Source organism: Marmota flaviventris, chromosome 11 (genome assembly GCF_047511675.1).
Source record: "Marmota flaviventris isolate mMarFla1 chromosome 11, mMarFla1.hap1, whole genome shotgun sequence".
In the NCBI taxonomy this organism is placed as follows: Eukaryota; Metazoa; Chordata; class Mammalia; order Rodentia; family Sciuridae; genus Marmota; species Marmota flaviventris.
In genome coordinates this window covers 66,799,013-66,823,808 of record NC_092508.1, presented here as the reverse complement: position 1 = coordinate 66,823,808, position 24,796 = coordinate 66,799,013, and the positions used below count along the sequence as shown (strand labels likewise).

General features: G+C 35.1%; 1 long non-coding RNA gene across 2 annotated transcripts in view; it reads left to right on the top strand.

The window, feature by feature from the left end:
• Positions 1-24,796, top strand: part of LOC139707650 (uncharacterized) — a 168,777-nt gene that overhangs the window by 37,843 nt on the left and 106,138 nt on the right. For both annotated transcript variants that reach the window (XR_011709115.1, XR_011709116.1), the window contains exon 2: positions 17,793-17,924. This is a non-coding gene — a long non-coding RNA (uncharacterized lncRNA). The remainder of the gene's footprint in view (positions 1-17,792; positions 17,925-24,796) is intronic.

Here is a 24,796-nt window from a genome sequence, read left to right as displayed (position 1 = left end):
GATATATATATATATATATATATATATATATATTTCAAATTCCTCATTTGCTTATTTATTCAAAACATGCTTGAATATTTTGAGTAGGAAGCATATGTTTGTATAATTGCCACCAATATATTTTGCTTTGCTTTGTTTCAGTTTTGAAATAACAACTTTATCATGCCATAAGTGACTTAGTTATTCATTGTTGGTTTATTATTATATTTTCATCATGTGTCAAGTACTGCTATCAGGAAATTCTAACTCCAAGGATCTTACAAATGACTGGGGGACATAGCCAAAGAAGCAAGCAGCTGCAATGGACTTTCAGGAAGAAAGGAACACAGCATAGTTGCTGTGGTCTGAATGTTCCTGTTCCCCACAAAACTCATTAAAATTCTCACCCCCAAGGTAATGGTAGTAGGCCGTGCGTGGAGCCTTTGGGAAATGAATAAGTCATAAGAATGGGATCCCCATGAATGGGATTTGTACCTTTGTTCAAGAGACCTCAGAGAGGCCCTCATCCCTAGCAATGAGGTATTTTCTGTGAATCAGAAAGCATATCCTTACCAGATACTGAATCTTCTGGTGACTTGATCTTAGACTTTCCAGCTTTCAGAACAGTAAGAAATAAATTTCTTTTGCTTGTAAGCTGTCCAGTTTATGATGGGTTTGTTTGTTTATTTTTTTAATTTAATTTAATTTAATTTTTTTTTGAGGGGGAGGCAGCAGCCTGAATGAGCTAAAACAGTACTAAAGGCCATCTAGTAAGAAAAAGGACCTGGCCCAGGTTTGGAGACCTGGAAAGTATTTGCAGAGAAGATGACAGTGAAGCTAAGTTCCAAAGAATGGATAGAATTTAATCGGGCAAATTACATAGGGTAGGATACTCCAGACAGAGTAGAGATGCACATAAAAAGACTTAAGAAAAAAGAAAGAATGCAAGGCTCAATATAACTATAGGTAGTTCAGTAAGGGAACAGCAGAGCTTTGCTGGTACTGGGAAGGGAATGGTATGGAGAAGGATGAGGGTTTAAACCAAGATTAGGGACTGTGCTGAGCTCTCTGTAAAGGGATGTGGACATCCTTCTAAATAATAAGAGTAAATGTGACACAAATTTTCTAGCACTTACTATGGGTTCTGCACTGTTCTAAACTTTGCCAAAGTTGCACAGCTGGGAAGTAAGCGAACTGGGCTCTGGAAGGTGATGGGAATTAATGATGTAATCTTTATTTTGTTAAGATCAGAATGGCTCAGATGTGAAGGAAGAATTTGGAAAGACATTTTAGTAATCCAGTGAACAGGCTGAAAGCCTGAACTAAGTTGAAGCAATCTGGAAGGAAAGATGTGATGAGTAGACAAATATTAAGGGGCTAGCATATGATTCAGTGATTGGTTGAAAACTTTGAAGACCAAGATGGGCTTCTCAAAACAGTGCTTGCATCCCATGTTTTAGACATAGGTAATCAAACATATATGCTTCTCTGTAATGGTCTTTTTTAAGGGATACAACAAGGTTGATTTGAATATATAATGTGAAATAAAAACATCAGAGATCATAGAAAGGAACATAGAGTAACAAGTGATTTTTAAAATGACTGTTATTGTTAGAGCTGATAGAATGTCCCATGGAGGTTGACATAATGGAACCCTCCAAAATGACGTGTATTTTTTTCCAACTTTATTATGTTAACTTGATCTTGAGGCTGCCAAATAAAGGCCACTGAAATAGTTCTTTCATAAAACCTATTATGTTCACATAATTCAATGCAATCTATAATTCTGTTTAATTGTATAAGAATACAAAGAACACAAAAGCTTTTGTTTTTGTCTACATATTCATAAAATGTTGGAATTCAGGCAATGCACAATATAAGTTAAAGAAGAACTTGGTGTTATGAAAAAGAACTAAAAATTTTCAAATAACTCTTACTAATGAAATTCACAAATCATCTATCTATAGTAAATTGTCAATTATCCAATAATCTCCAGTTGTGTTTGTGTGACAAAATACAACCACTATTGGCTGCCATAATTTGGGGGTTGGTGTAGTTGATTAAAAGGAACTTCTGAATGCGTATTTCTGCTCTGTGACCATGGAGCCAGTCCCTCAGCAAGATAGTCATTTTCAGTCTGACTATAAGCTTCACGAAATAAAATCCTGTTTGGATCTGATATTAGTTTGAAGAGACTAGAGCACACCCATGATCACACCAAGTACTTTCACTGGAACTTTCCCTTTAGCACAGACATAACTCAGGCAGGATAAGTAAAAACCAAAAGTCCCTGAACATCATGTTGCTATATGAACAGCCATTTCTGAGTGCTTAGTTCAAATCTATTATTTCTCTGTCATAATCCTATATAGAAATTTGGATCCATTCTACAGCCAACTGCATAGCAAAATCTGCAAGTTTTGGCAAAATATCTTTGTCTAAAAGGCGAACCTGCCATCTCTGAATTCACAAGACATTATTCTGTTTTGAAAGTTCTGTGTCATTCACATAGATGGGAGCTATTGCACATGGAATCTCTGAAGATTTTCTCTTGGTTCAGTATTGGTCACCAAAAGATGGATCCAGAGGATTCCCTGTAAACATTTCTCTTGAGAATCTCCATGATAGATACACTGTGAAAGGAAAAGACAGCCAAAACTCTGGAGTGACATCACCTTTTCCTCTAGGAATATTGTGGTCTTTCCTAAAGGAGAATGGAAAGATCTTGTTTTGGCTGGAAATATTTGGATCATCCTCAGAGGTAACATCCTGGCCACTGAAGCAATGACTCAGATGAGGTGAATTAAGTGGAAAGTCCCCAAATTTCCTCATAGAGACCCTTGAAACTAAGACTCTCAAGATGGATTTCTGTACCAAAGATGCACACTATCTTGGGAAGTTAGTGGTTCCTGAGTTTGTTATTCTTGTCTCTTGGCTATCTCAAGAGAGTCAGGCTTGTTAGAATTGAGGAGGTTAAATAAGACTAAGAAAAAAAATTTGAGATTTCTGCTCCCACATTGGAAAATTAGATGCAAAACAATGAAATTTAACTGTTTTTAATAATTTGTAGTTATACCTGCTTGTACACTCACATGAAACAATCCATTGGAACTTCAGAAAAGCTAACCAACTTAGTTCATAAAGAGCTCTTTAACCATTGTAGTGGGTACTGCCAAGTCCTAGGCGTATGACTCCACCATGTGGATGAATCTCTGCAAATGACACTGACAATAATGTTTTTATAAAGAAGGAGGAGAAAGTTGAAGTTATTATGAAGTCTAGACATCAGTGGTCCTACTCTCATTTCATAAATAAAAGGAGAAATAGAGAAGTTAATGAATTACCCAAAGTTAAATGCACAAGGGCTAGAACCTTGGGACTCTTTTTATTAAAGCAGCTGTTTGAACTAAATCTTACTGTATTTCACCCACTCAATAATTTTTGTCATTAAATAATTGGACTGAGCATGTTCAATGGATATTTACTTTTATATGTGCACAATCTAAACTATTTTATATTTGGGAGAAATTCTGTTGAGTAAATGCAATGAGGGAAGGTTCCCCTTCCCTCTAGAGAATTGGAAAGAATACTTATCTTCCGCCCTCATCCCAAGAGATAAGATGCAGATATGTCACTTAGGTTTGACGACAGCATGCTCTGTGCAGGAACGTTGGATCCATAGTAAGTGATGTAATCATGAGCAACTTGGGTTTGTTCTGTAGGCCCCAAGGCCAGTCAGGCAAGTAGCCAACAGAAGTACTAGGTGTTCATGGCAGCAGTAGCAATGAGGATCCAGAGGTGTTACCGCTAGTGGCAATGACCTATCAGGCTATTTCTGAGATGTGAACTTAGATACATTTTCTGCTTCCCAATTTCTCATTTAGTCCAATTCTTGAGCTTGGTTCTTTAATCCTCCTGTATACTCTCTGAACCTATAGTCTTTCAACGACATCCTTTTCTGGTTATTAGGACAAAAGTCTGTTTTTCTTTAAATCAACACTTTTATTTACACTGAAAATATTAGCACAAATAAGTTGCAAAATAGAGCCACTGAGAAACTGGGAGAATCCAGGGTTCCTGTCTGACCTTATTAAGGCTAAAATAATTTCAATTCCTCATCATTTTAGGGATGAAATATAGATCTAACTGATCCTAACATGCAAAAATAAAGCAGCCAATTATAGCCTGTGGTTACCTGGAATGAAATCCTACTACTCTCTGGCTGTCAGGGTGTGTGATTACCAAGGGAGGCAACATAGGTCTTAGTCTTTAAATCAACCCAATCTAGGTACTGAACATGTGGTAAAGAGGCCCTCAGATGGTTCCAGCCCACAATCAGAGTCATCCCTAGGCACTGAGACTTCTGAACTGAGGCTTCAGACTTCATAGAGCAGAGAGAATCTATTCACACTGTGTTCCACTTGAATTCTTGATCTACAGAGTTCATGATTATAATAACATGGTGTGAGTTAATTTTTCATGCAACAACAATTATCAGAAGTAGAATCTATACCAATTTAGTGGATAAGAGGTTGGTTGGAGTCCCAAGTACTTGCAAAGCACTGGATTGGAGGATTATGGAGGATGTTTGGAAAAGGAGTATTCAGAAGGAATATAACTGCTCATAATGAGTACAAAAGGTAAATACAGTTGGCCCTCCATCTCAGCTGGTTCTGTATACTCAACTTCAAGCAACCACATATTGAGAACATGGGAAAAAAGAAGTTGCATATGTACTGAAAATGTGCAGACTCTTTTCCTTGTCATTATTTCCTAAACAGAAAATGATTATTTATACAGCATTACATTGTACTAGATATTACAAGTAATCTAGAGATTATGTAGGTTATATTCCAGTACTATATCATTTTATACAAAAAGTTGAGCATCCATGGATTTGGTATTTGTGGGGTTAGGAGAGTCCTCTAACAATTCTCCCAAGGATGCCAAGAGAAGACTGTATAGTTCTTGGAAAATTATATGTCCATTAAAAGACCTATAGTGTAGACTAGGGATGAAGCACAGTGATAGAGCACTTGCCTAGCATGCTTGAGGCCTTGGGTTTAATCCCATCACAAAAAAGAAAAGAAAAAGAAAATGGGACAAATAATATTTAACCAATAAAAAAAATAATATAAAAAACTAGTGTGAATAAGCTGACACATTCAGTAGCTAGAAGTTACCTTCTCAGCAATATCAGTAGCCTCATGAACCAAAGAGTCTTTTGGAAGGAATGAAGAATATCCCTGGTTTCCATAACCTTAACAAAGGGTCCACTTTCTAGTAGCAATAACCAGCCATGAACTGTTAATTGGCATTATACTAGAGGGACCAAAGAAATACTTGGTGCCAGGTTGTCCATGGTAACTACAGTATCAGTAGAAGGAGCAGCATTTTTCCAATTTCAATAGATATTTCTTCTAGTTTTGTATTTTTGTTTGTGGGTTTTGATTGGGGGAGGGTTGCTTTATTTACTTTTGTTTTAGCTTTCCCTGATTATTATTATTTTTTTCTGTCATTACATTATTTGCTGCAAGACCATGGTATCTCATGGAATTTCCTCAGTTTAAAGGAAACAAGTTTCTTCTTCTTGTTTTCTAGAGAAACAAGCAAAGTAACAGGCTAATGGTTAAGGATTTCACTGGTCTTATCATATACTGCATGACTCAGAAGGAATTAGTTAATAAAGACTTGAATGAATTTCACTCAAAGGTCAACCACTTGGGTGTCAGAGGTGCTGACCTGCAAAATATCATTCAAGTTCTGAACCACATGGAGTTCTTTTCCCCTTCAACTATAACACACAGGTCTGGAATCCCAGGGTTGGAGATTGCGAACGAGGGTCTTCATATTACAATCACTGATTCACTTTCCAATTATTTGCTTTCTGTCCTTTTGATTTGAGACCCTTATAGAATAGCACCAAAAGAGGAGAAATTCTCTGACCAGGTAACACAAAATATTCCTTTAAATGGGAAGCTGATAGATTTAAGTGTTTTATATTCTATGTAAGCAGGTGGGAAAAAAAGATTTATTAATATTATTAATTTGTTACTGTGTTGGCTCATTCTCCTTAAAGGAAAGTAGAGTTATTGCTGCAATAGGAAGAAAATCTCAGTTAGATTCTACAACCACCTGATTCAGGTAAGGCCACTGAGATTCAGATCCCTCACTGTGCTGGATAAAGAACTCTCACCCGCAGGGATTCAATTTTAAGGCAAAGCAAAGTGTAGTAGAGGAAGGGAGTTACAAAATTCCATTAGCCCTCAGCTGGAAAACAAGTCTAGTAATACCAAATACCTTTGGCTGTATTTTGTTGCTATGTTATTTTATTTTTATTTTTGTCATTTTGCAACCCAGGACTGACTAGTACAGCTTCTTAAATGGTTGTAGACTCATATTTTTCTGGAAAATGATAACAAAAACAAAACTCAAATTTTATGTATAAGTTTATATCTTATTGGAAAAATACAAATTTACATCTATTTTTAATTAAGTTATATTATTTCAAGCAATCCTAGCTCTTAGAGATATACTTTATTTCAAGTAAGTGGGCAAATAAAAATTTTCAAAATAGTTTATTTGATGGAAACATTTAACCAAGTAGTGATTTAAACCCTGGAAAGTGGTTCATTTCTGGGATCTTACGGTTGTAGAGACTGTACCTGGGAAGTTATAGGTTTTTAAGATGACCTTTTTTTTTTTTTTTAATTAAAAATGTTTTTCAGTTTTACATAAAATCTTTTCTGTGCCAACCATAGAATAGCATTTCAACTTGTTTCTACCATGAAAGTGAGTTCTTTTCTTAAATATTCTTCATAATAAAGTTTTGAGTCTGGCACTGAACATTACTACTTCAGTACATTGCACTAAGTAACTTATCATTAGGGAAACCTGTCAAAGTTTAAGCAAATGTCGTTATTGAAGAGACTATAACTCACTATGGTGTTACTATATTAACATACAAATATTTTGAGTTGCAAAAAATGACCAATAGCTATAGGATGAAAATAAGCATTTTATAAATGTTAGAATTATTTGCCATAGAACAGAAAAACTCTGGACAAGATTTGGATCACACAAAGAAAATAATAAAATGATTTGAGGTTGAAGTCTTCCAAAATAAATTGGTAGTTATGGGAAAATATTATTTCAGTGTTTATAATTTGTTACAGAAAAATGTTCAATCAAGACCCCAAAATGATTAACCACAGACATTTTAAGCATATTCAAACATTTCTGCACAGATTGAACAGGATGTAATTGAACATTACACTAAGCAGTGCACCACTGCTGCTCCTGTGGGAATCACAGAAGTTTCTCTGATTACTGCCCTTTCACTGTGTATTAATGTAGATGTTATTATAGGTATTTTCATATGAATCAAATTGTAAATTAACATCAATGGACCACTTTAAAGAACGAAATAGAGTTTTCAAAATGTCATATCTATTTATTGTGAATTAATGCACTGTTTGGAATTTAATTTATAAATAAGTACCTTTAGGATTACTTCAAATAAAACCATCTGTTTGGACTAAATCATTTCCCCATTTTATCTCTTTACATTTATCAATGCATGAATTTATTGGCTGTTAAGATGGCTATTCAGTTTTTTTTCTAACATAAAAAATAAGTAAAGACAATAGATACTTCATAATCTTGTTCTTTTGGGCTTCCTGATACCCACACAATTTTTTTTTTAATTTTTTATTGTTGGTTGTTCAAAACATTACATAGTTCTTGACATATCATATTTCACACTTTGATTCAAGTGGGTTATGAACTCCCATTTTTACCCCATATACAGATTGCAGAATCACATCAGTTACACATCCATTGATTTACATATTGCCATACTAGTATCTGTTGTGTTCTGCTGCCTTTCCTATCCTCTACTATCCCCCCTCCCCTCCCCTCCCCTTCCCTCACAAATTATTTAGTCCCTATTTATTTATATCCCAATTGTACCAAAAGCAATGTATGGCAGATTTTTGAGAGTTTTTTGAATACATAAAGGTGAAGACTTTTATGTTAATAAGTACATTTAAAAGAAATAAAGGAAAAATTAAGAATAGAAGAGTTTGAAGGAGCCAGGAGTGAAGTAGGCATCTTAAAACACACACTTGCTGGTGATGAGCTGCAAATTTGGCTCCAAGCTCTCCAGCAGCCAGATATTCCTTAAATAGCTTGGGGCTGTCTTCACATAGAAGCCAAAAACTAGTCTGAATGACCTTGAGGCTATTCAGCCTTGCTTAGTAAGTATAAGAAGATTACAAGTAGATTGTCGTTTATGCAATAGGTTTGTTACTGAGAAACTGTGGACAGAGAAATTTTGCATATGGAATCATGTTATAAATGCACTGATAGAGGAATCATAAATGGCTCCTTTTAAAGAAAACTTATAGGGGAGTCCTATAACATGGAACCAATAAACAACTTTTCTCTACATTTAGTATATTTACACTTTTAATAGTGTGCTTTTTAAAGAGCCACCAAATAATATTATAGAACCATCCTTTCATCCCAGTATTGTAGGGAAACAGCTTTCCCAACCATCAGCATGGCGCTCAAGGGCCTTCCTTTAACTGCTATCTTGACTGACCATTTTACCTTTTCTTTCTTTTTTAAATAAATAAATTAGAACGATAAACAATAAGTGAGAGTAAAAATCAAACCAGACAAAGTCCTAGCTACCTAGTGTACTCCAACATGGTTGATAAATAGAAACACAACTCAGCTATAAGACCATGCTGATGGTGAGGGAGCTGTTGGTAGTACAGAAAGAAAAGGACCAAGATCCCTGATTGCTGTAGTTAAAAAAAAAAAAAAAAAATCATGATTTAATCTAGGTTTGAAGTGAAATCTGACTGTAAATTGAAGATCCTGCTCCTGAAGTGTTCCCGATCTCTTTCCTCCCTAGGGAGGCCAGCTCACGGGCAAAATCCTTTAGTTTGTGATGTGTTTGGTTAGTTGGTTTGGGGTACTAGAAGTGGGAAAAAATTTGCTTGCTTTTCCAATAACAAAGAAACCTCTTTGTCCATTTATCTATCCATTTATTTATTGTGCTTATAAATTCTTTTGCATTCCTCAAGCAACAAAGAAATTCAAGAAGAAAAATTGCACAGTTTGTATTTCTATTTTAACACCGTTACTTCCATGGATTCAATCCCTTTCAGTTTGCTCACGTTAGATGGGATAATCAAAGTATACGGAGAGATTATCTGGTACTCTGCTTTTTAATTTTTCTCTATTTTTAGGCAGTTCGTGTTTATAATTATTTGAGAGAGTAAAATATTGCAGGGATGTTTATTTATTTTGTCTCTTGTTAAACAATCACTTTGCTCCTTAGGTTTCATTTATACTTAACATTACATTTGAATTCTCTCTGCATTTATATTTTTTTTTCTTTTTAATTATTGCCTTAGGATAAATTCCCAGGAATGGGAGAACTGTGCCAAACAGTATGAACATTTATAGTTCTTTGCAAATGTTGCCAAATTGTTTTCTAAAAGGAATGCACCAATTTACACTTTCCTCAGCAGTATCTGAACATAGCAGTTTTTCCCCAAAGTTGACAGTAATTTTGCTCTATCGTTTGTCCATCCTGTTTCCTCACTAAGTAGATGAACTCAGGTTACATGGGACTTTTAACTTCATCTGGAGTGACTGAAGAATCTTGTTTTCAAGATTTTTGTCTACAGACATTATGACATCCATTCAATGAAATATTATGCAGGAGTAAGTAAGGAAAAACATGAACACCATAAAGTCTCATGAAAAACTTTCTGGAATTCAATTCAAAAGAAAAGGGAAACTTCAAGGTTTGGGCTTGTCCATGTGTGTTTTCAGCCCCATGCCATCTGAAAGACAAGTGTGTATACTCAGCCTTGTTTCATGCCAAAGACTTTCTTACAACACAGTCTGTTTCCAAGAGTAATACAAATATATTTTTCCAAGAACACTGTTTGCTGCCCAACCATTTCTAGCTACCTACGAATTTCAGAGGAAATGGACCAGATGAGAGACCTATAACTTTACTGGGTGGGCATAAAAGGCCAATTTGAGACCTCCCAGTTCATTCTATCTAAAAAGATAGGCTATCTACTGATTTATTTTCCTGGTATTTCTCTATCTGGTCCTTCTCTTACTAATTGCAAAACATGTGCTTTTTTAGAATGCTTGATTTTGACTGTAATGTTGACACATATTCCTGGTAAATATTACCATCTTCTAAATCTATTTACAAATGGATTTGGGGATGAGTTAGATTGTATTTAAACCTCAGTTTTGCCACTAAACTGTGATATTTTGCCTATTACTTAAGCTGGCTTTGACTTGGTTTATTCATCTGTAGAATGGGAATAATAATACAAATAGTAGTATGTGTTTCATAGGTCTATTGTAAGGATTAAGTTGAGGTATGTAGGGCCACATAATAAAGCATTAAATAAATTGTCCATTTTGTTGTTATTATATAAGAAATCTGACTTTCTGTACTACACATGTTCTAAAAACCCAGTCACACTATCTTGCTGGTGACCTTCATTTCCCCTCCTTGAATTACTGTTTTTCCATTTAAAATATAATACAGAAAATAAAAATAATAATAACAGCTCTTTATCAACGTATGTATGGCACATGGTACTGTTTTTATGCATTATCTCACTAGTCCTCATTATAACCTTATGAAGTTGGAATAAGTCTTCAGGTGCAGTGACAGATGGTTAGAGAAATTAAGTAATCTGCCAAAGACCAAGTACTAAGTGACAGAACTTGAACTTGAAAGCAGTCCTGATTGTCAGAATATGTGCAGAAAAAGAGAGAAAATGTATCTCAGTGTTATTAATGATTGTCTCTAGATCACAAAATTAGGAGTGATGTTTTAAAATATCTATACATTTATCTGCTTAAAGCATATTTCTTTGATAATGAGAAATTATTTAAATAATTTCAAATAAAGATTATAGCATTTATAATTCACAGTCAATAATAGTCTTTGAATCCATTTCACAGGCAGTTCTACTATAGCCTCCTAAAAAGGAATACGATATTAGAACCAGAATTCTACTTTTTGTTAGTGAAAATGTAATATGCACAGATTTTTTTAAAAAAATTAACTGTAATCCAACATTAATTTTATGTTGACATTTGAAGGGCTCCTTGCGCTGGCCCTTCATGTTGCTGAGGAGACAGCCCCCACCCAATGTGTTTGCATGGTGACAGGCAACAGAGGCCAAGTGGAAGCAGAAATCCAACCTCCTGCCTCAGAGGAGGCAGGTTTGTCCCTCACTCTCAATCTCTTCTCAGAATTTGCAAGGAAAAGAGAAGAAAGAAAGGCAATGTGTGACAGATTAGATTTATGGTCAACTAACATTTACCCTAGGGCTTGCTAGGTCAAATATGATTCTAGTATTATTCTTTTCATCCTCCAAGGCCAGTGCAAAATAGGTACTATCCATCCCACCTCAAAGATGAGGACAATGAAGCCCAGAATAAAACAGTGTCCTGGAAACTGCACAGAGGGAAAGTAGCAGAACAGGGACTGGAACGCTGGAACCCAGAGCTCTTTTCTTTAAAAAAGCTGCCAATAGGTTTGTCACTCCCAGTTTCCAGAAGAAAAAGTCAGTTAGTAATCTATTACTACAATAATTATATGTAAGAAATATCCATAAATTGAATATATATAACAAAAAATAGTAAATAAGGGAGTACAGGTCTATTTGCACATCAGTTCTACACTTTCTTTGCTGTTTTTATGTAAAAACTCGTTCTTTGATTACGTGCTTCAGATTAAAATAGTGTTTGCGAGGGCTGGGGTTGTGGCTCAGCGGTAGAGTGCTTGCCTAGCACATGCAAGGCCCTGGGTCTGATCCTCAGCACCACATAAAAATAAATAAAATAAATGTAGTGTGTCCAACTACAACTAAAAAATAAGTATTTTTTAAAAGTTTAAAAAAATAGTGTTTGCTAAACCTACTGTCCCCCCTGTGCTGTGAAAGTTGACATTTCATTTAGTGACTCAGAAAAAATAAATCTCATCTACAAACGAATTGTTAAACTCAAAATATAGCTATAACTAGAATCACATTCCATGGGTTACTTGTTAATTATTCTCTCCTCGGAGGTCTTAGGAAAAGTAATGATAACCAGTTCTGTGACCCATCTCTAAAGCTCATCATTTTTGATGCTTCTGTCAATTTATTATTTTATATGTCTGTCAACATGGAGATTAAATGTAGGAGAATGTGGACATATATTGCTTTCAGAACTTTATGAGGATAAGGACATTTAGACAATGGAATGTGTTGTAAAGATTTTTTTTATTTTCCAAGAGGCTGAGCCATCATTTGCCTGGAATGGTTTAGGACAGTTCTGCCTGGAGGCAGGACTATGGACTCATTAACCTCCTAGCCCTGCAACTCTGTCAATCTCAATTCTCACCACGCTTTCAATCAGATACAGCTGCCTCTAGTTTCATTCTGGTTGGTTTCAGTGTGGCTGTGTGCTCTTGCAATTTTCTGGGTTGCAGGAGAAAAAACATCTTCAATATGTGTTTATTGCGGTGCATGAGGCAGTGTGCATGGTTTCTTTACCAGAAGTCTTAGCATAAAATGTATCCATAGACGAATGCACTGGTATATTGAAAAGTGTCCAAATACAGAGGATTCTTATTATTTCTCTTTGCATATAGATGAACACACAGCTGCGGTATTCTCAGGGGGCCTAGAAGTTGACTTCGTCCAAAGGAATGACTGTGCTATTTTCGCACTTTCCCTCACATTATTTCTCAAGGCTTGAGGGAATTTAAATGTGACTTACTTGGCAATGACAAGTTTCTGTCCCCTCGGTGCCTCCCGAATGAGATCATTTACACAAGTCACTTCTTCATAGAGAGACAGTAGCACTTAAATGGAATCCAGATTTGGAGAAAGGGCAGGGTACCCCTCCTCCCAAATGGCTACTTAAAAAAAAAAAAAGTCACTATTAAATTTACAGTACTCATGTAATGATTCATTTAAATATGTTTTCTGGAAAAGATAAGGGTCTTTTAAAAGAATGTTAGTATTACAAATGAAGGACTTGAGGATCTGCAAAGTTAATGATTTGGATATAGTCTCCTGGCAAGTTGATGGCATTACCACAATTAGCACCCAGATCTCTGGTGTCTTAATCCAGAATGCAGCCCATCCCCCCTATACCATGTGTTAGGCCAGATCGTACACATTGCTGAAGGGATCAGATACTAGCTATGAAATATCCTAAATAAATACTACTGAATTTTTATCATGAAATATAATTTTGAAACAAGCAAACATATTTATAAAGTACTGGTAACTAATATCTGTTATTTCTTATGATCCATATAAGAGTTTTATTATTAATGAAATAGCAAAATTGGCCTGTTCCCTTGTGGAAATCTATTAGAATGGAAACAAGTAATAATCAAGCCAAGCTAAAAAATACATAATGAATACAAATTCAGAGACTATTGGCAGAGTTATTTGCCCTCATAGAAATAACAATGAGGGCCTGAAAGAAAGGTCAGGATTGGTTGGAAGCCTACTACTTTACACAGTGAGCAACTAATGAATGTTTTAAAAATTGATTAATAAACTCATAGTTAGGAATTTCTCATTTTGTAAGCTACTTTTACAAGTATTATAGAAGAGTTTGTGCTTTTTAATCTATTTGTATGTATTTATGGAAGACTAACTATATTTTAAAGGAAATCTTTACAACTGTGAACAAATTAAATCTAAGTAACCCAAATTCCCTAATGTTTATTTAAAATTTAAGGGAGTTCTACAATAATTATGTTAAGATTGAAGCTAGGCCATTGTCATACTATTATTCTATGAATACTAATTGGCTACCCCTATTTTCTTACAATATTTGTAGGAAGTTGGGTCAGTATTTCTAATGAGAATGCAGGAGAAAATTAAAATCTATTTCTCATTTAGCAAAATTATAATCTTACAAAAATTATAACCTCCTGTCTCACTCATGCAATCTTTCAACAAACATTTATTGTGTGACTCCAATGGCAGGCAGAGCCAAAGTGCCCAGTTGTGTGTTCTGGTTTTCTGTTTCCTAATTAAGTGGTCTTGGGTCACGTGTTTCTGTTTCCTCATTTGTAACATGGAAGTAATAATGAAACCTATTTTTATTATATATTAAATTATTAACTTCAATAAACCCTTTAGAAGAGCATATGGTAAGGGGAAAAAACCACTCATTGTTATTATCACATATTATGGATAAGAGTTGGAGGATAAATAAGACAGGTTTCTACTCCCCTGGAAAATGAAGGTTAATGGGAAAGTAGTCTTTAAATAAATACCTATATAAACAAATTTTAAACTATGTTGAATGCTAAGTTAAGCACAGTATAAACAATACAGCTCAGATCTAACATCACTCTCAATGTTCACATGTAATTTTCTTCTGCTATTGCAACCAAGGGAAGCTGCACTGCACTTCACTTCTCCACATCCTGGTGAGTCTTGAAATCTTCCATGTTTCTATAACAAATCACACACTTTCAAGTGAATAAAAAGTGAAATTTTATATCAGGAACATTATGTTGGGCAGACATTCTCTTGGAACAATTTATTCTTCTGTTTGTCTTCTCATTTTCCCGTGACCACTTAAAAGTTTCAAGAAACAATCCTAATTTCATTTTGCTACATTCCTTAAGGCACAAATCTCTGGGATGCTCCGGGGACCTTTGTCTGGATAATGAGTACTTCTGGGAAGAAATGAAAAGACCAACTGCCAGTGTTTGTTGAAGATGGGTTCAGTTGTTCTTCACATTATGCAACAGATGGCATTGACAGACTGATGAGTAGGAAGGAGGAAACCTACATACCATCTACTCAGCCACTGTTATCTCACTCTACAACAGCACATCAGAACTCACACATTCATTCTTTTTCTAAACCTTCTTAGTCTTCTAGAACTGAGCTAATTTGGACTATCTGCAAAATACTAAGCAGACATAGGCAAAACTTGTATTGCACTTTGCTTTATTGTGCTCTGAAGATAATACTCTTTTTTTAAAAAAAACAAATTGACCAATTTATGTAAACCTGTTTATTGGTGCCTTTTTCCCAGCAGTTTATATGATAGTATTTTTTGTAATAAAGCATTTTTAATTAAGACATGCATTATGTTTTAAAGACATAATGTTATTGCATACTTAACAGACCCAATATAAACATAACTTTTATATGCACTGGGAAACCAAACATTTCGTGACTTGCTTTATTACAACATTCGCTTTATTGCAGTGGACTGAACCTGCTATATCTCTGTGGTTTGCCTGTACTCCTAAATACACTTGGTATTTTGGCCCAAACTCAGATATCAAAGATGTTGGAAGCACAGATTTTTAATTCATATTTAAATGAATGTAGGCTTGTTCTGCAGACAGCTCATCTAGACAAGGATATAAAAGAAAGCTGTCAAAGAATCTTCAAGAAGTCATTTCTCTTTTTTAAAAAAGAAAATAAAACAAAATGATTTTAAGATTCCTCAAATCAAGACTGGACAAAGAGGGAACCAAAAGTTCCAGGGTTACTAAAAATGATGTACTTTGCCTTTGGTACTTGTATTAAATGTCTTCTTATTTTTGGATAAGGTTTTGGAGGTCTCTTTAAATACAGAATAATAAAAATATTGTGTTGCTTTTTTTTACTTCTTGCTTAATGTATGTCCTTTAGGATAGATGAATAGGAAACTTGGGAGTCCCTCCTGGAGTTGGAGGACACTGCCTGCAGCCAGGCAAGGTGCAATCCAGCACTCTTGTGGTTCTATAGTCAAGTATTAAAGCATTTCCACCATTTGGTACTTGAGTGCACTAAAAATAGGCAACCCTGAACTATATGCAGTTGAAGGACAAGATAAAAATAGGAAATAAATTTGAAAAATAATTGTATAAATAGAGTGCTGGGATTAACAACTCAACCCACAGGATTGGATTCACTAATAAGATTGGTTATTTTTATTGAATATAGGAAATAGGATACCATTTAAATATTTAAGAGAGAAATGTTGGCGATAGAAGTATATTCTGAAATGAAAAATGTTTATATTCAAGCAGTGATGGTTTATACTATAATTTAATTTAGAATAGAGTTTCTGCAATATTTTCAGCTGGGATTTATTTTTATTTTGTTTTTTGTAGTGCTGGGGATCAAACCCATGGCCTCATGCACACTAAGCCAGGGCTCTACCATGAGCTACATCCCTTTATATTGATTAATGGTACTCCTTCCACACACACACACAAAAAAAAAAAAAACTTAAATAATAATGTTTATTAGATATAATGCATAAAATTTATTTTTTAGATGTAGCTAAAATCCATTATTTGGTTGTCACAGCTTTGGTCTTGTATTTAAGAACATGTCATTAGCTCTAGCGAGAGGCCAAGAAGTGGAAGCATTCCATATTGTTTAACATAAATTTAGCCACTATAGAGGTGGTATTGAATATTCAAAATCCTTCATATCTTCTTAATATACTATATTTACAATGCTGGTTTAAGAAATTCTGAGATGGAAATCTGTTCTTTATTAACTCTGGCCTTGTATTTTAGTCATCTCTTTGATTTTACCTTCTGTTTTCATACCAAGAATACTATGAATTCTTAACTCTGCTACTCCTTCCTTGTCTTTCTCTTAAAATACCACTGTCATAACCTTAGGGCCAGAACCTCATCTATTCACACTTGGAGTCTGGCAAAGGCTGCTTCTGAATATCTGCTTTTATCCAATTCTAGTGAATAACTTCAATACATCATTGTTACCTTTTTGCTCACAAACTTCAGAGGACTAGTGGGTGAATTTTAAATTCTTAGCCTGGAATTCTAGACTTTCTCAATCTGTTTCATTTTTAACTGTAGTAGTTAATTATGCATTTGTTTTTATTTAATTTATATCATAATGAATATCCCTGAATCTACAAATTCATGTAACAGAATAATAACACATCACCAATAACTTACCTATGTTCTTGTGTATCCTAAATCAATTCCCCTTCTTCTCTCTCATTGGTAACCACTGTCCTTGAAATGGGTTTTTACCATGCATCACTTAAAAAAAAATATTTAGCATGTTTATGTACATGTAAATAGGCCATTTAACTTCACAAAAGTTTATTGTACTACACTTTGCCCTTTGTGGCTTGCTTTAAAATGTTTTCCTGGACATTTGATCACTAAAACTCATCTGTTTTTGCATGTGGATATAGATGATTAGTTTTCATATAGTGTCACGTTTAGCAAATATACCACAATATCCAAATATCCATTTACTTGACAATTGATACTTGATTTTTTTTTATTTCTCCTGTATTATTACTATTATTATTTTGCTATTACCAAAGTGTCTGATGTCTACTGCAAACCTTCATGAACATGTCTCCTGGAGAACACACTTGCTGTGGTTTCTCTTGAATATAGGCATTGTGTGAAACTGTTCAGTTTTAATTTGTACCAACAATGGTCCTGGTAGGAGCAAGATCAAGTTGTGGAATGGGTAAAAGTTTAATGAAAGAACTATTATGAGACAATTAAGCATGCAAGGAATAGCAAGAGCAAGGAAACAAAACTATTCCTAGCTCGAGGAAGCAAAGGGAAGGAGTTTATACAAGGAATCTCAAGTGAGTAGCTGTAGCTATAGGAGAGGATTACTGAACAGAGCTCTCGCTATCAGTAGAACAGAGGTAACAGCTGGTTGAAAAAAAGGAGATGATCTCACTAAGAACCCTGACCTGACTTTCTACCTTTCTCTCTCACGTCTTTCCAGGGTCTCTCATTGGCTGAACCAAGCTGGAAGCCAGGACTCAAGATTACCCACTTTTGGAGGCTATAAAGCTCAGCTTCCAAGAACATAAAACGGGATGAAGAAGGTTCAGACTAGATCCAGAGAGGTAAATGGGTATGTGCAAAATTTATATATTATACAATTCCATCTTGTTTTCCAAAGTGTTTGTACCAATTTATACTTCCACCAGCAGTGTACAAGAGATTAAACTGATCCACATCCACGTCCATATTTGGCATCATTAGACTTGTAAATTCTGACAATAGCTGCAAATGGTACCTCCTGTGGTCTTCCTTTGCATCCCTTCAATTAAAGGGTAAAGCTATTCTTCATGTTTACTAAACAGACACATTAACAAAGATCCCAGTCACACATTATAGAACTTAAGTTTATTCTAAAACTTATATGGAAGAGCAAATAGCCAAGCTATTTCTGAAGGAGAACGAAAAGGAGTGACTTTCTTTTAAGATATAAAGGTTTATTATAAGGCTATAATAATATCTTGACCAAAGAACTAGAAAAAAATAGCCCCCCAAACAAACTTACACATGTAGGGATTTATATAAAAATTATGGAGATAATGAGCCAGGTCACTGAGGAAAGGCACAGATGTCTACATAACAAGCTGAAAAGAATGACTATTCATCTATAAGTAAAAAGGAAAGCATATGGCTATTTCACACCATACCAAAAAAAAAAAAAAAAAAAAAAAAAAAAAAAAACTCTTCAGATGATTTAAGACCTTGAATTTGAGAAACAAAATCTTAGAATAGTGAGAATAAAATATCCATGAATACCCCTTCTGACCTCAGAGTAAAGAAGGGTTTCTTAAATATGATACAAAAAATCTTAACCATGAAAGACTACACTGATGTGTTCAATGACTTTAATAAGACTTTTTCACTTAAAGAACAGGAAACAATTAACAAGGCCATAAGCAACTTAGTGAAACCCTGTCTCAAAATAAAAACTAAAAAAGGGCTGGGGATGTGGCTCAGTGGTTAAGTGCCTCTGTCTTCAATGTAAGAAATAACAGGGTAGTATCAAGAAAATATGAAGATCTTTCAAAAAAAAAAAAAAAAAAAAAAAAACTAATGGGAAAATGGACAGCTTACATTTCTAGTATACTTTTATGACCTCATTTCATGAATTATCACCAACCCATAATTCTTGGAGGACGAGAATTATGTCTTAGTCATCTTTGTTTTCTTATCACCCAGCATACTGCCTGGCAGATAGAAAATGTTCAGTGTATGTTTTAGTAAACTTTTTCACTGCTGTGACCAAAAGACCTGACAAGAACAATTTTAGAGGAAGAAAATTTTGTTTGGGGAACAATTTTAGAGGAAGAAAAGTTTGTTTGGGGGCTCATGGTTTAAGAGATCTCAGTCCATAGATGGCTGACTCCATTGCTCTGGGCCCCAGATGAGGCAGAATATCAGGGTGAAAGGGCATGGTAGAGGAAAGCAGTACAGGAAATCAGAGAGAGACTAAACTAAACTCTCAAAATATAACCTTGAAGACACATCTCTTGTGACCACCCATACCCTGTCTGCCTACATTCACCACCCAGTTAATCCCTATCAGGGATTAGGTAAAGGCTCTTCATAACCCAATTATTTTTCTTTAAGCTCTCTTGCATTATTTCACACATGTGATTTGGAGGGACACCTCATATCTAAACCATAGCAGTGTATGTTTATCAAATAAACAAGCTAATTGCCATTCCAGAGTAATGTGTGCTCTGTTAACAGAACTCACTATATGCATACCTCCCTCAGAGTCTCTTTGCTAATATTTCAACTTAAATACTTCACCTCTTATATTCACATTACCAACTCATCCTTGGAAGTCCTGCTCACTCTTTTCCCTTACATCATAAAAGTCTTTGCAACCCCTCACATTTACCAGCTATTCCTTTGGAACTATCAAATTGTATTACTCCATATTTCTACATCCTTTTCCTGATTCTTAACTCTTTGAGAGCATGGCCATACTACTTTAAACTACCTGGTAAAACTTTATGAGATGCTGAACTAATATTGAGGATTTGGCATGATATGTGGTATAAATTTCCAGCATCCATCATGTTTAAAAATTGCAGAATGATCTGAGAAATACTGGTGTCCTAGTCCATTTATAGCAGATAGCACAGGCTGGTCAATTTATAAATAGAAGTTTTTATGGTTCATGGTTCTGGAGATTGAGAATTTCAATAGCATGACACTGGAATTTGGAGAGGGCCTTCATCCTTTGTCATTCCTTTGTGGGAATGCAGAAGATCAAGCAAACATATGAGAAAGAAAGGGGGTCAAACTAACCCTTTTAATGGGGACTCACTCTTGATAATGGCATTAAGCCATTCATGAGAGTGGAGCCCTATGATAGAATCACCAAAGTTCCCACCTTTTAATACTGTTTCAATGGCAATTATATTTCAACATGAGCATCAGAGGGAACATTCAAATCATAGTCACTACATTATGATCTTTCCCAGGTTAGGCAACTGAGATTAGGTTGAAAAGATTAGGAATATACTCTGTAAGATATACTCATTGCACAGAAGGAAAATAGTTTGAAGACTAACTGTTCAAGAACACACTCGATACCTGGAACAAGGCAGCAGAATTTGGGGCCATAGTATCAGATATGTCTTTAAACCTAGCACCACCCTGAGTGAGTTACTTAGCTACTGTAAGTCTCTTGCCTCAGATGGATGATAAAACTTAACTAAATGGTCACATACAGAGTAAAGGGTGCATAGGTCGTACTTGAATTTTTTTTTTTTTTTACTTCTCCGCCCAGCTTAAAAATGATGCTATGATAGGTAGATCTAGGAGAGTGTGTTTTGAAGATGGAACCATAATACCCTTCAATAAACACTCTTCACTTTGAGATGCTTTTGCCAAATTGTTACTTGTTTCACATCATCCATACTGATTTGAATAACATTCTTAGTTGGTGGAAGAGAAACAAATGGACACAAATTAAATCTGCTACCATTCACTTGAATAGTGTAGTTTACACTAAAAAGTGGCTCAATAATTTATTGGCTTTATTATGAATAATATCAAACATGAAGAGTTAAAAATCATGTACCCACCACCTAGATTTAGCAACTTTTATAATTACCATGATAATGCTGAGGTTAATGAGGACATCAATAGAATTTATGAATATGATTTTGTGAAGGCTTGAAGGTATATGAAAACCACCAAGGGAATTCACCAAGAGTTTCTTCTCTGAACTCTCAGTGAACATTGTATTGGATTGCTCTGATGGTGAACTATCAGAGAGCACAAAGATTTGGCCACTCTTCTGCATAATGCCACCTCTCAGTTTGACACAGCTGGGCCTAGGCTTGCTCTCTTATGTGACAGATGCTACTTCTTGCTTCCTTTTATTCTTTCCAGATTTTCAATGACATAGTAGTGTTGCCGGATTTAGCAAAGTAAAATATAGCATGTCCAGTTAAAATTGAATTTCAGATAAACAATTTTTAATATAAATGTATCCCAAGTATTGCACAGGGCATACTTATACTAATGAATAATTCATTGATTATCTGAAATTCAAATTAACTAGGCATCTTGTATTTTATCTGGCAACCTTATGAAATAGACAAGTCAAAATCTTCTGAGGAGGCTGTAGATAACTTTGGGGATCTCAAGTTTCCAGGTCTGAAGGCAAAATGAAAAAGTAGGATAAAGAGAAAGAAAATATTTCTGTACCACAAATAAGAATATTTAGGATTACTTTTAACTTGCTGGAAGCTAGACATGAGTGTCTGTGGTGTATTTGTGTTAGATTTAGTAAGTACTCTGGGGATTCTAGGGGAGACAGGGTATGTGAAGTTGAATAGGTTGAAGGCATTTTTTGATTAGGGTTGTGTGTTTAACAGGGAATACTGTACCTATTGCCACATTAATGCTCTATACCAACCAATGATGAAATCTCAGTGTTGTAGGAAGGGTGTGGGCCTGTGGCTAAGTTGATCTTGGATGGTCTGGCTCCTATATGGGGGTTTGGCTACTGAATGACCTAGGTTGGCTTCAGTTGTGAGTCCTGCTTCCTGTTGAACCACTCAACTACCCCAGAGATGTCTTTCTCAGTGCAACATTTCATGTATGTTGAAAACAAGCAGAAACATGCAAACCGTTGAGACCTAATCTCAGAATCTGTACAGTGTCATTTTCATCTCATTCTAAAACCAGCTTCTCTATGTGGGAGGAAATAAGCATTACCTCTTTAAAGAGAGAAATGCAAAGTCCCAGGGCAAAGTGTGTGGATGGATGAATAAGAGAGAATTTGGCATATCACTTAATCTATCACAAGGGGTATGCAGGAATGTAAGTATAAATTGGGGTGTAATTGCTTGTTTTGTAAATTTGTTTGCACATGGAGTACCTTTTCTTCTCTATGTACTGGATTTTAAAAAGAATTTTTCTAGTTTGTGCAGTAGCAATACCAACATTCCTATAAAAATTAGCAAAATGTTCTACAATTCCTAAAATGCTATCAGAAAAATTCCTTTGAGTGAGTGCATGGTGGCACTTTTTCTTGCATTAAGCAAAATACATCCAAATGAAGAGTCTGTGATATTAAGGATGGAGATTTGCAGAAGAGTTGGTAGCACTGAGAGAAAAGGAAGATTGAAGATCCAGAACAAGCAGGTTACTGTTTTGGTGTCCTTTGAAATCTAGCACCATTTTCTTCACCATCATTTGCTAAGTTTAGTCATTAGAAAGAGCAAACTGGAAATCAGACGTGGGATTCTGAGACTTGCCTGGTTGTGTAGTCTTTTTAAACCCACAATATCTTTGGGCAATTTTTTTGTTCCAAATGTGGATTGAATAAAAATCCTGTGTAAACTCTAAAACCCTAAATAAATGAGTAACTTTTACACCAAAGATAATCTCGAAGAAACCATTTTAACTATGGATCTTCATTGTGTCCTCTACTTGTAAGTTCCCTTTTATTGAAATTAATGGTAAAAAGATGGGTTTGGTTCTTAGGTCTATTTATCCTACCAATTGTGGGTAGAAAATGAACTGGCATTAGACAATTTTATGAGTTAGGACTCTTAGTTTCAGATACAATCAACTTTAAGACTCAGGAAAAAGACTGGTCTCATTTTGGGGACTTGGATTGAGGAGCAGAGCGAGGCTTCTCCTGCCAATGCCTGGTGGCCCAGGCCTGATCTAGCAGTACACCTTAGGTGAAATGTGAGGGAAGATCACTCCTCAGAACAATTCCTGTTCACTAACAGTATTAAAAATAAGTACATTTTAAAAGGGAATTGCATGTGAAACAATTTCTTGCAACCACCCCTATAACATAGGTATGTTAACTCAATTTTGCAGAGAAAATAATTTGCCCAAGAATCCCAGGATTTACAAGTGGCAGACCAGAGATTTAAACTCAAGATCTTGACTTCAGCAAGTACTGTGTAGTGCTGTAAGAAAAATAACAGGAGAATTGCTAACTAAAATATGACAGATCTGTGGGTGCAAAATCTTTCAGAACCTTGTTGGAATAAAAGGCAAGTTGCTAGAATATCAGTACATGACTCTATGTCAAGAAAACACACAAATGCAAATGTTTGTCCCAAACAAACCTGTGGACATATATTGGATATAAATGCATCTATCTAGGGATTCATATCAAAATATTAACAGCCATAATCATCAGAGAGGGATGTGAGATGCTGGGGACAAAAAAAAAAGGGGGGGGTGTTTCATACTTTATTACATATAAAATATAAACTGTAATTTTAAACTATTCTAAATAATCTCATTGAGGGAGGAAAGGCAAAAAACAATGTCTAGATGCCAAAAATTAAATATGAAACTCAAAAGTTTGATTCTGGACCATTCCCGTTTCTCACTTTTACTGTGACATAAGGAAATGATAGGTGAAAACTGTTCTCAAACTTCTCAAATGAGATGGTAACATCTTCTAAAATGGTGTAGACAGGGAAACTTTTTAGATCATGTGTGTATTAATGACTCATATCCTCCCAAGTCCCACGTGACCTTTAAAACATTAACTGCTTCCAGAATATATAAAACCTAAAGTTGAAACACTTGTTTTCACAGTTTATAAAATAAAATACAATTGATACCTCCTGTAAATCTCAACTTCATCTTCCTTTGTTGGTTCCTAAAGTAACCACTAGCAAATAAATGTGTGCATATTTTATTTTTTTCTATCTACACAGCCACAATATCATTTAGCATATTTTATGCTTTATATAATTGGTATCATAAAACACACCTTTTCTCAGTTACTTTTAACCATCTTTGCAGATCCATGACTCTAGCTTGTTCGCTCTGACTGTTGCACAGAAGCCTCTCATGTGAGTGTTCCCAGTGTTGAACACTCATTAGGATCACCTTCTGTTGTATACAGGCTGCCATGAGTGTTTTTGCAGATGTGTCCTTACACACACTCACAAGCACTTTTCTGAGGTGACAAGGGAACTTAGTTTACTAGATACAGTAAACTGATTATTGTGCCAGTGTCTCTCCACCAACAGTAAGAGTTCCCACTGCTTCATGTAGTTAACACTTGATATTTTGAAACTTGCATTTTTTTTTTTTTTGCTAATTTGATGTAGTAACTTGCCTTTTAGTTACTATTTCTCCAACATCAATGAAGAATATTTTTTGTATTGGTTTATCAGCCTTTTAGATTTTCTCTGCATTTTTGTTTCATAAAATAACCCTTTATTTTGAAAATATCTTTTGGCTTTTTGACTTTTTATGTGGTGCTGAGAATCGAACCCAGTGCCTCAAGCATGCCAGGTGAGCGCGCTACCATTTGAGCCACATCCCCTGCCCCTCGTGTCTTTCTTTAATGGCTATACCTTTTCATTTTATCTCAATATTTTTCTTCACATGCTCAGGTCAAGTGAATATGTTCTTTTTAAGTTTTAAAATATGACTTTTAAAAGATAAATCTTTAACTCAAACATATGATTATTT